The sequence below is a fragment of the Pelodiscus sinensis genome, chromosome 1 (assembly GCF_049634645.1).
Source record: "Pelodiscus sinensis isolate JC-2024 chromosome 1, ASM4963464v1, whole genome shotgun sequence".
Classification (NCBI taxonomy): domain Eukaryota; kingdom Metazoa; phylum Chordata; order Testudines; family Trionychidae; genus Pelodiscus; species Pelodiscus sinensis.
This window is the reverse complement of record NC_134711.1, coordinates 176,705,669-176,723,527: the sequence shown is the minus strand read 5'-3', so window position 1 is coordinate 176,723,527 and position 17,859 is coordinate 176,705,669. Positions and strand designations below refer to the sequence as shown.

General features: G+C 37.3%; 1 long non-coding RNA gene across 2 annotated transcripts in view; it reads right to left on the bottom strand.

Annotated features, from left to right (window-relative positions):
- Positions 1-675: 675 nt before the first annotated feature.
- Positions 676-17,859, bottom strand: part of LOC112546768 (uncharacterized) — a 195,774-nt gene continuing 178,590 nt past the window's right edge. Inside the window, exons 1-3 of one of the 2 annotated variants that reach the window (XR_012901215.1) lie at positions 6,037-6,217; positions 5,487-5,591; positions 676-3,732 (exon numbers count right to left, since the gene is read on the bottom strand). This is a non-coding gene — a long non-coding RNA (uncharacterized LOC112546768). Of the gene's footprint in view, positions 3,733-5,486; positions 5,592-6,036; positions 6,218-17,859 lie in introns of those variants that run through there. The other variant, XR_003090471.2, reaches the window with a different exon arrangement.

Sequence of the window (17,859 nt, the reverse complement as noted above, 5' to 3'; positions counted from 1 at the left end):
ATTATAGAATCCTAGAAATGTAGGACTGAATGGATCTCAAGAAGTTACCTAATAGTCTATTCCTCCTGTGCTTATACGGGACCAAATATACCTTCACTGCCCCAACAGGTATTTGTTTAACCTCTTCTTAAACCCTCCAGTGACAGAGATGTCACAATTGCACTGAAGATTGTTACCACTGAAGTCTGTTATTATGTCTCCCCCTAAGATTTCTTTTTCTGAAGACTAAATTTTCCCAGGCTTTTTAACTTTCTCTCAATCCAGAAAACCTAAACCTATTGTCATTTTGTTACTCTCCTCAGGAATTTCTCCTATCTGTCTTCACCCACAGTACCACAGCTGAGGCCTCACCACTGCTGAGCAGAGTGCAATAATTGCCTCCTGTGTCTTACCTACAATGTTCCTGATTATACCCTGGATAACATGGTGAAGAATATGAAGCAGTAGTGGAAAAGACTAATATTTAACTTGTGACTCCTTGTAACCTACAAATCTCTTTCTTCAATACCACTGCTTTGGCAACTTTTTCCCTTTTTTTGTTTGTTTGCACATTTGATTTTTCCTTCCTTTATTCAATTGCATCTCATTGATTTCAGAGAAATTCTACATTTTATCAAGAATTTAGTCCTCTCCTTCAAAGTGTTTGCAACTCCTTATACACTGTCATCCACAACTTTTATAATTGCACCCTGAACACCATTATCCAAGTAATTCATAAAAATATTGACTAGTCTTGGACCCAACGTACATGCTGATAGTCTCTACTAGAAATATCCTTCAAAGTGACAACAAACCATTCATAACTGTTTTGAGTATGTTTTTTCAGCCACTTATGCACTTACCTTATAGCAATTTAATGTTTCTTAGTTTACTTATGCGAATGTCAGGTGGGACTCTGTCAAAAGTCACATATTTCCAACACATGGAAAATCAACACTCTTTCAATCCATCCTAGATGCCCTAGGGTAGAATTCTCAAAGTTTATTGCATGCCCAAGAAGTCAAGTAGGTACATAGTCAGGTACATATATGGAATACAGGCATTAACAGAACCCATAGAGAGGTAAGAAGTGCACAGGCAAGCTATGGTACACAGGAAGGTCATGAGTGTGCCAACCATTTGAGCATTTAGTATGCAATTAAGAGTTTAAGCACCCTACAGAGATTTTTAATGTACATAAGGGGGTACAGGACATGATTTAATCATGAATTGCTGACAAAATGCTGAACTACAGTGACTAAAATATCTTAGTCAGCATTCAATCTGCGGATTCAAATTTTCACAATTATGCTTGAATATGATGCAACAGATTAATCAAAGCAAGCCCAAGAATGAAAAATGTATGAAGATGAAAGATAAACATGTATAAAATCAATGTACTAAAGGGAGGAGAAGAAAGTTCAGTATTTTAATTTCAGTATCATAATTTCAAATAAGTGTCTATTCTTGCTTTTACTGTATTGTACTTTGAAGTTATTAAAATGGCATATTTTTCTAGCTCAAAAGTAGCAACTGGGTTTCATAAAAGGACATCTTCCATCCATATCCTTTTCTTGCCCTGATACACCCTGGGCACACCTTTTATGGAAAGAGGTTGAAAGCAGAAGCATAAAGGAATCTTTTTGAAAATATATATGGAAACAGCATGCACATATCAAGGTACTTAATTTCTAAATTAGGTACTTACAAAGGGAACATTTAACCTGCTGATCCTATTATTCACATGCATTCATTTTCATAGATTTTTTCAAGCCAGAAGGGACCAGTATAATCACCTAGTCTAATCTCCTACCCAGCACACACTATAGATTTTATCCATACATTAGTATTGCTGTGAATATAGTCCATAAATAGTTCACAGAGATTATCAGCTTTTCTCTAAAACTTTTATTTGATATTACTTCTAACCTTATCAACCATTATAACTATGTTGACTAACCATTAGTATATTATAGAACAAAAATTTAATATTGAGCTACAAAAATTCTACAGTGCAGAGGAGAGAATATATAGTTGATTGGGGCTGGGGAGAACTCAAAAGGGCAAGTAGCATATTTTCTCTTTTACTTGTACCCCACAAGGCTCTGAAGGAAGCCTTGCTGCTAGGGACAACCTAGTTCCTTGAGAGACTCATACATACAACAACTTGCCGTAATACATACTGTTTCTCCCTCTCTGGGCAGAAGGGAAATCTTTAGCAGGATTCAGGAAAAAAGCATGGCTGGGGAGCTCCAGGCAGCAAGGCCTCATGGAAGCCAAGTGGCATTGCACCTGTTCATTGATGCTTGCCTCCAGCAGATCACCAGGGATCTTCAAAATAAAAGGATAGTGCCTCCAAAATAAAATAAAAAGGATAGTGCCTTCTTTTGACAAAGGGCCAACCTTGTTCCCTGTCTTCCAACTCCTAACAGAACAATTATCAGGAAAAAGTAAGCAGAAACAGAGTTTCAACTCTCCTGCAGAATGATAGCCTAAATAAATAACACAAATAAAAGGCATAATTTCATCATGGAGACTATTTACCAGTCAAGGATTATTTACCAATCACGGTCTTGATCCTGTAAAAATTTCCTCACAAACTTAACTTCACATATCCCAAGGTACACTGAAGTATATTTAAAGTTAAGTCATTGTTAAGGCTTCATGTTTCAAAACATATACTTTATAAAAATAAATGGGAAACTTTTTTCCACTTCTGCACAACTAAGAACCTGCTACCATACTTTTCAAAATTGGGACAGATCAAGCAATATATATAAATATATCTACTTTAAAGTCCCATACTTATGAGCTTGAAATTAAGCCCATACATAATTCTCTGCAATATTTACATTTAAGTTCCTCTCTAGTCAAAACAAAACAAGCAATCAACAAGAAAGGGAAAATTCAGTCCCAAACATCAGTGTTGTGAATGTGTAAGATGTGTGATTTATAACTGAAACTATTTTGTAACTTAAACTATAGTAATTGCCACATTGGAATTGCTGTGATGAAGTAAAATTAAGGCCAATTTATACTAAAAGCCCTTTTTATTTGTCTCTTTTCAGACGCTGTATTTTTCATTCCTCCTTTTTAAAGAAGTTACTATTAAAACTCTCCATTATCAGCAAGGCTTCTCATTGAATGCCCCTTTACATGTGTTTTATTTCCCTGGATAATTAGATCATATATTAAAAATACTGAGGGGTAGATTGTGGTACTGAAACTATCAAAGGTAAACAGCATGATATAAGAAAAAAAGGATTTCAGTCCACTTTAGCACTGTAGAAAGAAAGCTGACTATAAAGCCAAAGAATAATGGGACTGAACAGCACATGACGTTCTACATCTCCCAGTCAGGTCCAATTCTGAACACTATAGTGCTTGAAAACATGTTGTTTATTCAAAGATTAGCATATTGCCTGAAAGGAATTTGCTTGACTTGTTCTAGTTCCCAGCACAAAACTGTAAACCTCCAAATAGGAACTGAGTACAGTAAAATGAATGAACTATCATTTAGTCACAGAGATGACTTTCTGATTACAAGCTTCAGGGGGTAGCCGAGTTAGTCTGTTACCAAAAAAAAAACCAACAACAACAAATGGTCTGGTAGCACTTTATAGACTAACAAAACATGTAGATGGTATCACGAGTTTTCATGGGCACAGCCCACTTCTTCAGATGTCCGGAGTTTAGATGGTTAGAGTTGGGGCACACTTGCAGAGTCGTGAACAGGCCCATGTTGTATCTGTGCTGGGGATACAAGAAATAAAGAGCTTTAAATCTTCGTATATTTGTATTATCTATTATTATTAATGAGCTGTAAACACAGTTGTAAAACTAGAGACATGGTACTTGAAAATGTCTTGGAAAAAAACAAAAACAAAAAACACATGCCAATACAAGTATTAAAACCACTAGCACTTAAGTACAGATACAAGAGAGGAGAGGGGATAACAGTGCTAGATCAGTTATGTCTTTCCTTTGTTGAGATTATATAAATAGACTTAGTCAAAATTAGAAAATAATTCACAAGTTTCTTTTAAGTTCAGTCATTTCCATTTCACAGGGTATAAATTAAAGTTTGGAAGTGAAAGGGTGTTATTGATATGTTCAAAAAAGACATGTACAATATTTGCAATCATTTAAATTTTAAAAATGTATACAACTGGAAAAGTTAAGAGTTGCAAAAGGAAAATGTAAATGTAATTTTGCCACACTGTAACTTTTCTAAAGTTAGCCTAGAAATATGAACGCTATACTTTAATAGCCCAGAGTCAATCTTATATCCTGACCTGCCTTTCGGGAAAGGGTAATACAGAATTCTTGGATTGTGTACTCAGCAGATCAGTCCACTCACCTGAGGAATCTGAGTCTTCATTTGTGCACTCATTTAAAGATTATTCCAAATTATGCTTAACTTTTCCTCCATTGTCAGAGATCCTCTAAACCCTGAATTTACTTAGTATCAACATGTAACAAGTGAATTATTCTGTGGCACATTTTCATTTAACTTCACAAATGGATTCAACAAATTTAGCAATAGTACATGCTCCCCCCACATATTAATTCCTGATCAGTTATGCCCTGTAAATGATCACATATTCAATGGCAGTTCAGATGCCACAGCCTTTGAATCTTTGATCTCTTTGCTTCATAGAGAACTTAATTATCAGGCATTTTCAATATAGCACCTGCCAATAAATGGGGTTGATACGATATATTGTTCTGAAATACCCCCATTATGTACTCACATTAACAGTATGTCCCAGTTGGTCATAGTTTCTTTTAAAAATTAATATATATGTTAATTTATTTAGTGAAATTAGGGAAACAACTAATACTGAATTATCACTTGAAACTCATCAAGGAGCTCTGTGCATATCGTATCCCTATCAAGGCAAACCCTATTGAAGTAAATTGGCATCTCTCTATGCAGAGTTGTTTATAATCTTGAGGGCTTGAATATTCCATTTCAAATACAATACAAATTTAACAAAGTTTTTATATATATATAAATTATGTATATATTCCCCCTTTTCAGCGTTTATACAGTACCGAGCATAATGAATCTCTCAGTCTTTGGACACTGTGGTAATGTAAATAGTATTTACTACTACCAATAAAGGACGTCAGTGCTAACATACACATAGCATTCCATTTTTTTAAACTCACAGATTAAAGATGTTTATGTTCCTTTCTGTATCTCACTTTGAAAGCATTTAAATGTATGCTGTCCTTCCCAGCAAAAATGTTGCCAAGAGCATTACTAAAATGATCAAGAGGTTTGATCCTGGGTCTAAGTACCAGTTTGCAATCACGATGAGTCTGCCAACACATATTAAGATTTCTTTGCTCACTCATTCTTATCATTCTCTCAATGACCTAGCCAGAAAATGGCTGATTTTTGTAGCCAAGTATCAAGGCAAAAATAAGAGAACAATGCAGAATATATTAGTTTTCAGTGCCAGCTTCCAAAATCCTTTTTCACCATCATCTACACTGACCTTCTGTATAGTGCAGTCCACAGTTTTATTCTGTTTCTCATGCTTTGAGCCCAAAAGCTGGTGCTTGATTAAATCATATCATCCACAAAAACACTGAGTCTTAATCTGAAAACATAAAAAAGAGAGAATTAACCATTGCCCTTAGCAGTTTCTTCTAACGTTTATGTAAATGTAACATAAAGACTCTTTAAAAAATGCATGCCTTATTTCTCAGTTGAATTGGACTGATTATAACTCTAGCCATTGTTTTTCAGTCAGCCTTTCTCCAGTAAGGATTCTGTTAGTATCCAGTATTTTCTTCCTTTGAAGGTACTTATACTCTGTAATCAAGTCTTCTTTTCTTCTTTTTGGTAAGCTGAGCAGATTGATTGATTCTGTACTATAAGAACTGGCTATCCATCACATTTCACTACAGCATGACAGTCTGTTTATTATATTTATGATCTTGAAGTGGAGTGTGCCACCTGACAATGTAATCATGTATATTTTATTTATTTAGTACTTAATTTAACTGCTTTACATTACAGGCCTAAAATCTGCAAATATTTACCTATGTTTTTATGCATTTGAGAACTCCTTATGTCATTGAGGAATTCAGTTAAAGCTAGTTAAGTGTTGTTTTGTGATGTCCTTCCCCAATCAAGGTGATCATTTCAGCATTTCATTACATCCATCCTCATTGACTTCAGCGGGACTTGTTCACCTGCTTAAGCGTTTTCCTGAATCAAACACTAAAGAAGCACAAAGCAGCCTTAGATGAAAGAAGAAAATTGTCCCATGTTAACAAAATAAGAAAGAATCCGTGAACATTAGTATTATACAATTGAATTATGCCTATAATTACTATGCTCATTTGTTCTAAATAATTATTTAGGAACCTGATCCTGCAAACCTTTTTATGTGCACCTTCCCATTGACTGGAATGATCTTACCCCAGTGATTTAAAAATGGTGCTGTTTTACATTCAAGATACTTAATTTCATACTGTAATACAACTACTGGTGCATTCCTTCTATTAGGTAAACCTCTGGATTTTCTGTACTAAAAATTAAATTATTACACCTTGTCCAAAAGGGGTGGAGTGAATTTATGCTACAAAAGAGGGAAACTGATCATTGTACTGATGTATGTGGGCATTGTTGTTTGTTATCACAAATCTTTGCTTAAAATGAAGAATTAAGACATTAAACAGCCCTAGTTGCAAGGATTAACAAATTTATCAGGCACAAAATCTTCCTGCTAGGTAATTTCATTAAGGTTTTGATGAATAACTTAAATAAATCAACAAAATTTTTTTTCCATTCTTTCTTTGCTCATGGCTTGTCATATCATTACAAGCGGCTGCTGCTGCTTTGCTATGTTTCCTGGGATACTAAAAATAGGCTATTCCAATGCAAGAAATATACTCAAATAATTTAGTAATAATCATTAACTTCATGATATGTGCTATAGGCCTTCATATTTCTGAATGTACAATAGTCATTCAGCCGCTAAAATATGTTCGGTTTTTTAATGGTGTGACTTAAGATTGGTGTGATAGTTTGTATTATAATATACCCAATTTCATCTGTTTTCTGAGGTCATCAGATCTATACGACATATCTACTATATATTTGAGAGAGTCTGTTCATCTGCTTGTTTGTCTGTTCAAGAACGTTTCCTAAACAACAAGAGTTAAGACCACCAAATTCCTCTGATCATAACCTAAAGCAATGTAAACGTTTAGTTGTGTCAAGAAAATAGGATGTGCTACTAATGGGATTGCTTCTCATAAAACCAAACAGGAAAAAAAAAGAGACAGAATCACCAGGCAGATGAAAGGATTTGGCTGGGGCCATGCCTCCTCTGGTCCAGGACTGCCACGGCCTTGAGCCTTTCACCCCCAGGCACTCTTTAGGGAAGGCAGGGGGAAGGGAAGCTGAAGCTCACCTCCCCCCAGACTGGTATAGGGAAATTGCTGGGTGTTCCCCTTCATGGGAACAAAGAGAAAATACACAGTTTGCTGCATTCCTCACTTTGGCTGGAGAATGCAGAAGACAAGACAAACGTGGATGTGTGTTGACTGGAGTTTTATTTGGAATTTGGTATGAGTAGGCTTGCCAATCTGACCATCATGTTTCTAGGATTCTCCTCCTCTGGCCACAGAAATTAAGAGTTGAACAGCTCTATGTCATGAGGCAGATTTCAGGATTTGCAGTTACAACGTTTACACGGTTGATAATGAAAACTGAATGCCTTTAATATGAAGAGTATTATAACTATACATGGCAAAATGCTTAAAATGATGGCATAAATGGTGGCAATTACCTCTGGTGGTACCATTCATGATAAATGTAACATAAAACATATATATATATATATATATATATATATTCAATTGCATTGGCCTAGCATATCAAGCATACCTAGTATAACACCATACTTATACCATGAAGACTCTCGGGAGAAGAAGGAACTAGTCTCTCTCCATGGATGGAGTGGGAGTCTCAGTGGGGGCAATAGAAATGAGTGTAAAGGACACTATGAATGATAAAAAAGGATAGAAGAATGTCAAACACAGCAGAGCCTTCTTAGCCTTTTTATTGGTATTTTAACATCAGCAGTAACCAACCCAAAAACACCTTAAGATTTGAAGGTGTACCTATCTGATTGGAAAGAGCATGTCTCAAATCCAAAAATGAGCAAGATGCTGAACATTCTAAGATGGATCAGATGTTGTCTACTATTTTCCTCTTATGGAAAAACTGGAAGCTTCACCTATATCCTTTGGGTCTCTCTGTTCTTGTTAGACAAAATAACAGGATGTCTAAGATATATTTTTACTCCAGGCTAGGACTTTAGGCCTCCTCTTTGTGGTTTTGAGCTGGCCTTAGCAATAGGACTGGAAATTTCCACACACGCTTATGGGCTATATTTTAAAACTTACTCTACTCAGTCTTACTGGTTACATACTTTGTTGCCAAAGCTAACATCTTACAGAAATAAGATTGCTGCAGCTCCCTTGCATTACTGCTAAATCATAATAAACAAAGTAAAAAGTTAAAAGGTTTTTAAAAGTAAATAAGCTGTGGACAAGTTTTGGGAGGCATATGGAGGCTACACCTGCCTCAGCCAGGGGATATGCATCCCTCCCAGCTGCCTCTGGAGCCTCAATGACCATGGAGAGGTGCTTCTCACTTGTACCCAAGCTGCTGTGGTGAGACAGGACTGGAAATCCTCTCTTGCCAGGGCAGCCTGCGTACTGAATCCCTCATTCCCAGCCTCACCCCAGAGCAATGATTTAAATGAAGCATGTACATTTTCATTTTATTTTCCAAAAAAACAAAAAAATAACTTAAGCACCCAAGCAATGCTGGGTAATCTTCTATTTTACAATAAATTTGATTAAAGTTTATCTCAATTCAATATTATTTGTCCAGAAAATTGCTCCATTTGTCATATCTTGCTTCAACCTAAGCAGGATCCACTACCGATCCAACATCTGGGCAGTTCAAGAAGGTGGCTATAGATGATCCTCACTCCCCTGAATGAATATGTGGTAAAGCGTACAATCTTGTCCTTAAATAAGGAGTTAAGAGCCAACCTTTGGGCATTTTTTTTTATCTCAGCCAATGTAAGGGTGATGAAATTTCTCTCTGATATGGATTACAGTCTAGAAGTCTCAATTGTTCATTTTATTTTCATATTTTTTTCTATTTTCTTACAAATGCAGTTATTTGACATAAACAGACAACCCAAAAGTTAAGCCAATATTTCTTATAATAATATGTTCTAAAAATAAAATAAACAGCCCAAAGGCTTTGAAAAATAAAGTGCTCATAGAACAATGACAGGAAATCTTCAAAAATAACTAAATTTGCTTCAGATATTTAAAAAAATACGAGAGGGCTGCATCCCCTGCTCACTGCTCAAAAATGAGGGGTTCGGTGTCTGAGACAGGGCTGCCAGTGAATGGGATAGGAATGAGGGTGCAGGATCCGGGTGGTAGGTGGAGCTTAGGAGGGAGTGAGGGTGTCTGGTGAGGGGGGAGGGTGCAGAATCTGGTTGGAGGTGCAGAGTCTTGGTAGAGGGAATGTGTGAGAGGGTTAGGGCTGTGGAGTCTTGGCTTGGGGGCATGAGTGAGGAGGCTGGGGATGCAGGGACTGTGGAGAGGGTATGCTCCAGGGTGAAGGTGCAGGGTGCAGGGTCTTAGTGGAGTGGGTGAGTGGGTGGGATGGGCTGTGGGATCTCAGCTTGGGCGGGGGCACTTACTTGCTTTCATGTTGCTGGCATCCCAGGCACCGCTTCCCATGGCTCCCATTGGCCATATTCCAGAGTAGCAGGAGAAGGCTCCAGTAAGCACATCCCTGCACTGCTGTTCTTCCATCCAGGGGAGGAGGAGGAAGTGGCAGTGTGCGCAGCCACTAATTTTCCCCCAAGCCAGATCTGGCGGGGAGGATCAAAGCTTTTTTCCCCTCTGGTAAGAAGCTAGTGCTGGCACTCCAAACTTGCAGGGAGCCATGAGGCTGGAGCACAAGCATGGGCTACCTGTGGGGAGGCTCATCAGGTAAGAGGGCAGGTGTGACACTGTTGGGGCATAAACAGGGCTGCTCAAGCTGCTTAGTTTGTGTCTAGACCTAGATTTTTCAGATTGGACCACTCTCTCTAATGACAAAAGTCACAAGCTAGTGTAAATGTTGACCCTGCGGATAACTCTGCAATGTGACATTGATACTAAATGTAGGAAATAGTGAACTCAAAATCACTTCTGTGACAGTGCAATCCCATTTACAATATACCCTATAGTCTTTGTTAAAGCAGATGAAAGAGGACAGTTAGGAGAAGTGGTGTTACATTTCAGATTAAAAAAAAAGTAAAAGAAAAAATGGGAATAAGGGACTCAGATTAAAAAAAAGCTAAAATTAGAAAAGATAAAGGAAAGCGAGAGGCTTTTATTTCTTTCTCTCCCCCGATTATCTATCTTTGTGCTTTGAAAGTGAAAGCCACCTTTTTCCCTCACAATAGCCCTGGAATTCAACATTAATATTCTGGGGTTCTCACCATTAATTCTGCCCAATAAAGAATTAGCCAAAATGCAGATTTCCCCATCAAGTTAGTTGGAAATGTGTTAACATCAAGAAGTCCCAAATGAATGGACTCTGGAGGCTGTTGGAAGCATGTTCCCCACTCCAGCATGACAGCAGCTTACACAGCAAGCATTAATTTTCATCAAGTCTGGGCTCCAAATCACACTGTAATATTATTCAAAAGGGTTCCAGTAAAATCCTGAGCTTTTCAGCATGTCTCTCTCGTAATCCCATATCACTGAGTATTAAACTGCAGTGAAGGGCAAATTCTGTTGACTGCGGCATTCTTTTATTCACATACACTTCTCTCCCTTCATTTATCTAGCTCTCTGGGACAAAACATGCAGTGCTGCCCGCTTGTGAGCTTTTGAAATTCATATTGTTTCAGAAGCTAGATGTTATTTAAACGGAAAAACCTTGACTAAAACTGGTTGTGGCAACATTTTACTCACTTTAAATCTAAACAAATACAAAACATGTATATATTCTGAAGATCCCATCTCATCTGTTTGCCCAACTCATTTGGTCCAATCCACTGTCATCATACAGAGGAAGAAAAGTCCACCATTTTTACAGCCTTTGTCCCATAATCCTCACCAGATAAGCACTAAAATATTTGACTCCTACTAGGAATAAGTTAACATAAATGCCCTAGAGTAATGCTCTATAATAATACAGTGAACCTTTGTTATCCAGCACTCTGTTAACCAGAAAACGTTGTTAACCGGCATTGCCCCCAGCCACAATACTGTCACATCTTCAGGTGCACAGGCCTGGCTTGGTTTACCATGATTAGCTTAACAATTTTTTTTATTTAAGAAGTACTAATCATCTTTAACTTAAAATAGAAACATGAGACCAACTGCTTCACACTACAAAACTACCAATATTAAAAAGTTGAGTTTTACTATTATTGTCCATTGTTTTTTCCTAGGTTGATGAGACTCTCAGATAATCAGAATGTTTTGATAACCAGAACGCCCTAATTCCCAAGCGTGCCATATAACACGTTTTACTGTATTGACATGGTGAATTCTAAAAGGGACAGATCACAGCCTGTCATACATCCAATGCAGGTAAGCAAGAAACTCCCTTCTGTCTATGTCTTGGGCACAAGGAAATGGAACTGTTATGAGTCTCTATGTCCTCTCAGTCAAACTAGGGGTATACACTTGCCCTTATTCATTCCCTTCTCAGGCCCACAGATGTGGGAAAGGAAAGGGGCAACTGCCCTGGGGCCAAGTGATTCAAGAGAGCCTGGGGCCCAACACAGCCACAACCCCAATTCTGTGCCTTTGTTAGGGGAAACCAGAACTTTGGCTTAGCAGGCAGTGTGGTGGGAAACCCTAGAAATCAGGTATGTAGGTTCAGTGGTATAATCAGCCCATTAAATGGACTGATTAAATGAATCAAAGAGATCTCTGAGATCCAACCTGTTCCAAATGCCTCATTAAATAAACTGAACTTCTATTCTGAGAATGGGTCTGTATGCCTGATGGCCTCTTTGCCCCGCAAAAGTGAATCATTATCTCTTCTTCATGTCTTTTGGACCAGAATATGGCAACTAGCACATCCATGACCATTTATCCCTAAACTATGTAGCCATTCTCCCTTTGTTCCATGGTTACCTATTACACACACACAACATTTTCTTCAGCACAACTGTTAGAAGTTCCTGATTCCACTCCCTGTAGGATGAAGCTTCCACCCAGCGAACTCTCTTATGGCTACCCATCCTCCCTTTCTCTAAGACAGCAAGCTATAGTGGTCAGAAAAAAGCTCTTTAAATTTGCCAGTCTTCAAATTACAGACACTTGGGAATTAGCCAGTATGAAAAGAAATGGGGTGAAAAGAAGGGATACTGGGTCTGATTCAACCCCTTTTTGACTTGGAAACAGTTAGAACTTGTTAGTGTGTAGTATCATTGTTTAAAAGCTTCAGAGGGGTAGCCAAGTTAATCTGTAACTGGGAAAACTTTTAAAAAAACAACAACGAATAGTCTAGCAGTACCTTAAAGACTAACAAAACATGTTGATGGTATCATGAGCTTCTGTGGCCACAATCCACTTCTTCAGATGACTGGAATATTAAAAGTCCAGATCCAAGAGTCTGATAAGAACAATTTGTACCTCTATAAGTACCCATTGTACCAACCAACCAAACAATGGGTGCTTATAGAGGTGCAAATTATTCTTATCAGCCGCTTGTAACTAGAACAATCTAATTCACTATTTTTTTCTTTTTTTTCTTTTCTCCCTCTTCCCTCCCCCTCTTCCTTTATTTATTCTTCAATCTGGACTTTTAATACTCCAGTTTTCTGAAGAAGTGGGTTGTGCTCACGAAAGCTCATGATACCATCTGCATGTTTCCTTATTCTTTAAGGTATCGCTAGACTATTCATTATCATTGTTTAAGTAGGTAGTCACTATGTTATATGGGTGCAGATAAAGATGGACAAATTCTTTGGCATAAAGAGAAAGCAAAGCATCTACATTTTCCCTGCAGGAAATAGGTCTGAGGTGGGCAAGTGCCTGTTGATCATGTAGTTGGCTTGGTGCATTCTGCACTTTATTTCCCACAGCTTTTAGCACAGGAAATGTTGATGCCAGAGAGAATTCAAGTAGCTGTGGGGAGAGCACCAGCAAAAGCACAATACATTTTGGCTATCAATAGCTACACTATGCATGACCAGCTTTTTGACAGTCATCGTGCTCTACTGAGATCAGCAGAGAATGGATGCTATAGAAAATGTGGCACTTTTTTCATCACTTAGTTTCATATAGAGCAACCTAGAATTACTGTATAGAGTCATTCTGTTTTGTTATGATGTGATGGTGTGATACTATCTGATGGCACGAAGGGATGACCCTGTATGATGATGAATTTTGGAGAACTCTGTCATTGTGGAAATTTCTGTCCATATACTTTATCAAAGGCATTAACTCCTTGATATGTGACTTCAGTTATTTCTATAACAAAATTAAAGTGCTTTCTATTTTGAGGAGAACCTGCAACTCAACTGCAACTGAATCTGCTACCAATAAAACTACACAAATCACTGTAGAAAAGAACAAGACAAGCATTAAAAACCAGCCACAGTTACCAAAATTATATAAGCAAGTGAAAGTAATGAAGCAATATATAATAATGAACTGCTGCAATAAATAGCATTTAAATAGCTTTTCAGTATTTTGTATTCAGAAAAGGATAAACTTGCCAAGGTGAAGGGCATTTCAGTGATGCAATCCAGATTTTCACGTGGTTGAATTCCTCTGACAACTGTGTCTGCTAAAATACTTAGTCTGTTTTTTATTCTGCACACAGTTGCATATACTCATTAAAAATAATCATTGAATTCTTGCCTTTTAATTTATTATCCAAAGCAATGAGCTATCTTGTATGTACAGCTTCATACTGTTTCTTTGCGTATTTCTTATTAAAAGAAGAGGAGAAAGCATCTCTTTCCACATTAGAAATTCAGCAGGAAGTTTATGAGTTGACAAGATTTGGGACCAGATTGTGAACCAGTTTGTTACAGCCACCAGTCCTGGATCTCAGTGCTGTGTGCTGTTATTTAGCTCTGAATGTCTTCTAAGAAGCTGGAAAGCAGTGAAAGTGTTGGTAATGCTGCTAGACAATATTGACTTCCCGTGGTTCGGCAAATTCTCTGGTTCAGCACTAGTCAGGTCCTGAGGGTGCCAGATTAGAAAGGTTCAATGTGTAGTCTAAGAAACTTCTTACATGCAATTCCTTACCGTAACAGTTGTTTTAATTATCTTTTCTCATAAGCTTGGGCTCGATTCTTCCCCTGTTAGGTCTGAGACATTGTCACCAACCATCTTGATGATAAACAGGGGGATATCTTGATGCCTCACAACAGCTAACTCCTCTACTGTCCAGTTCCTGCCTATACATAGACTATACATAGTCCAAGACAGTGGCCTTCACTAGCACCTCTCAATATATAAATTGGTTTATATTTCTTATTTCTAACTTCATATAAAACAATGATACATGTATACAAATAAAATATATGCATTCAGCAGATTACTGGGGATTTAATGATAGGTTATACTCCTCTTTTTGCATAAAGCATATTTGAGTTATTTCCATAAAATATGGGAATGAAATGTCCCAGGATTTAAGATTTGTTTAAGTTAATTGATGCAATATTCTCTAACCATATTTGATTCCTATCTTCCCATAGGTTGGGATTCCTAAAGTATATTCCCTTTACTGTCACTGCCTAGCCAGATTAACTTTCACAATCACTTCTTAGTCCAAACTATTTACTAACTTGGGATGCCTACAATTTGACATCTAACGCTTTGTTTTTCAGCATTTGCTGCTTCTGTTGACTTCAGCTGAAGTTGCAGATACAAAGCGCCTGTGAAAAATCTAGCTCTAAGTCTCAGTCTTTGTCTATACTAAAAGTTTAAAGAGCAACCAGACAGCACTTTAAACTGAAAGTGTGGCCAGACACGAGTGCTGGGGGAGATATCTCCCTGCACTCTATATAAAACACCACCACGTGGGAAGTAGCTAACAGCACTGAGATCATGGCTTCCAGTGCCGTCACCTGGTTCGCACTGGCATTTTACAGCACCCTAACTTGCTGTGCTTATGTGTGTAGGGGTGTTTTTTCACTCCCCTTAGCAAAAAACGTACAGCGCTGTAGACAAGTTGTATATTGACAAGTTATGGGTGATTTTTGAAAATATGGGTGTATAAAATACTTCAGTATGTCTCAAGGTAATGACTATAAAGTAAGGATAATAAAATACACATGTGAGATATATTATTGATTATAGTAGGTTTAATTAATTAACTCCAGTAAAGTGCTCTCTGATACCTAAGATAAATGACTCTATCAAAGTTCAATGAACCTGTTTCTAGGGGGTATCTATGAAATTCATATAGTATTATTTAGACTGTAAACTCTTCAGGACAGACACCATGCCATAAGAACAGCCATACTGGGTCAGGCCAAGGGTCCATCTAGCCCAGTATCCTGTCTGCTGCAATACCAGGTGGACACAACAGGGAATCATCATGTGATCCCTCTCCAGTCATCTATTTCTAGGCAAACAGAGGCTAGGGACACCGTTCCTATCCATCCTGGATAATACCATTGATGGACCTAACCTTCATGAATCTATATACCTCTTTTTTGAACCCTGTTAAAGTCCTAGTCTTCACAACATCCTCTGGCAAGGAGTTCCATAGGCTGACTGTACAACGAGTGAAGAAAAAAATTCCTTTTGTTTAAAACATGTCCTCTTTCCAGTCTGTAAAGCAACTAATTCATGATTGGCATTATATAAATAATATTATAAAAAAGTCATAACGGGTTGTTCATTAGTAGGCTACTGTCATAAGCTTCTGCTATGTTATGCAACACGAGGCCAAAAGCTAAGTGCTTTTAACCACTAGAGAGTAACAATGGCTTACTAATGCACACTCTACTGTGGTCCATTCATTCCACTTTTTATTGCTATCTCCTTTTGAAAAATATAATTGAACCTAACAAGCAGTTTGTGTAGTGTATCCTTACAGTGTAGAAATCTATTCCTGTTTAAAAGATAGTAAAATAACACAGAAAAGTTCAAAAGTAAAAATATATTCAAATGGAAAAGAAAGGTATTTTTCTCTTTGTTTTTGGTTGCCTGGCTTTGTTGTTTGAATGGGTTAGCAAGCGTGTGGGTGAGAGCCATTGAATGAACATAGTATACTTGAATTTCCAGAAAGACTTAAGCAAAAACACCTAAGCAAAGTAAGCTATTTTGGAACCAGAGAAAAAGTCTTCTCATGGATCAATAATTGGTTAAAAGACATGAAACAAAGGATTAAATGGTCAGTTTTCAGAACGGAGATAAGTAAATAATGAGGTCCCCAGTGCTATTCCACTCAGTCATAAATGGTATGGAAAAAGGGGTAAATAGTGAGGTGGCAACATTTGCAGATGATACAAAATTACACAAGGTAATGAAGTCCAAAGGAGACTACAAAGTGTTTCAGAGGGATCTCTAAATTAGTTGTTGTGACTACACCAGAAATATCTTATAGTAATCGTGGGTAGTTCTCTAAAAACACCACTCCATGCACAGCACCAGTCACAAAAGCAACGAGAATGTCTGGAACCATTTCAAAAGTGATATAAAATCAGACAGAAATTATAATACCACTATATAAATCCATAGTATGCCCACATCTTGAACACTGACTGTAGCTCTGTTCACCTCATCTCCAAAAAAGATATACTAGAATTGGAAAAAGTATAGAGAAAAGCAACACAAATAATTAAGGATACAGAACAGCTTCCATATGAGGAGAGATTAAAAAGACTGGGGCTACTTAACTTGGAAAAAAGACAACTAAAGGTGGATATGACAGAGGTCTATACAATCATGAAAGGTGTGGAAAAAGTATATAAGGAAGAATTATGTACTCCTTCACAGAACACAAGAACCAGAGTTATCCAATGAAATTAATAGGCATCAGATTTAAAACAAACTAAAGGAAGTCCTTCATACAACATACACTCAACGAGCAGAACTAATTGTCACAGGATGTTGTGAAGGCCAAGACTACAACAGGATTCAAAAAATAATTAGATAAATTCATAGAGGATAGGTCCATCAATTGTTGTTAGCTGAGATGGTTAGGGATAAAAGTCCATGCTCTGGGTTTCCCTGGCCTTCGACTGCCAAACTTTGGAAGTGGATGATGGGATAGATCACTGGATGTTTGCTTGTTTTGTTCATTCCCTCTGAAGCACTTGGCATTGCCCACTGTTGAAAGTACAGTACTAAATGGGTCATTGGTGTGACCCAGTATTCCCCTTATGGGTTTTTAATAGAAATAGTTTTTTCTTGCTTGTTTTGTTGTGGTTTTAAGGTCCTCTATTGGGCTTGACCTGTTCCTCTGACCTTCTAACACAGACCCTTAATAGCCTTTTCAGAAGGAGTTTGTCACATAGTAGCAAACATTAATTCATTTTATTTTATGAAAATCAGTGTGGAAAAAGAGTAAACATGTCAATTTATTTTGAACAAATACTGTAAAGTACTTAACCTGGTTAAATGACATAATGTAGTATAACAAGGAACACTTCCTGGGATTATAAAACAAAATAATAATAAAAATAAGTCACTCTTCCTGATGTGACTATGTATACAAAATAATTTTTGGCAGCAACTTTCAGTAGCAACAACTTACATTTCTTTTCTTCCTTATTCTGTGCTGTTATTCAAACATGTTAAGTGTATTTCCAAGTAAATAAATGAAACACAGAGATCTGACCTGAA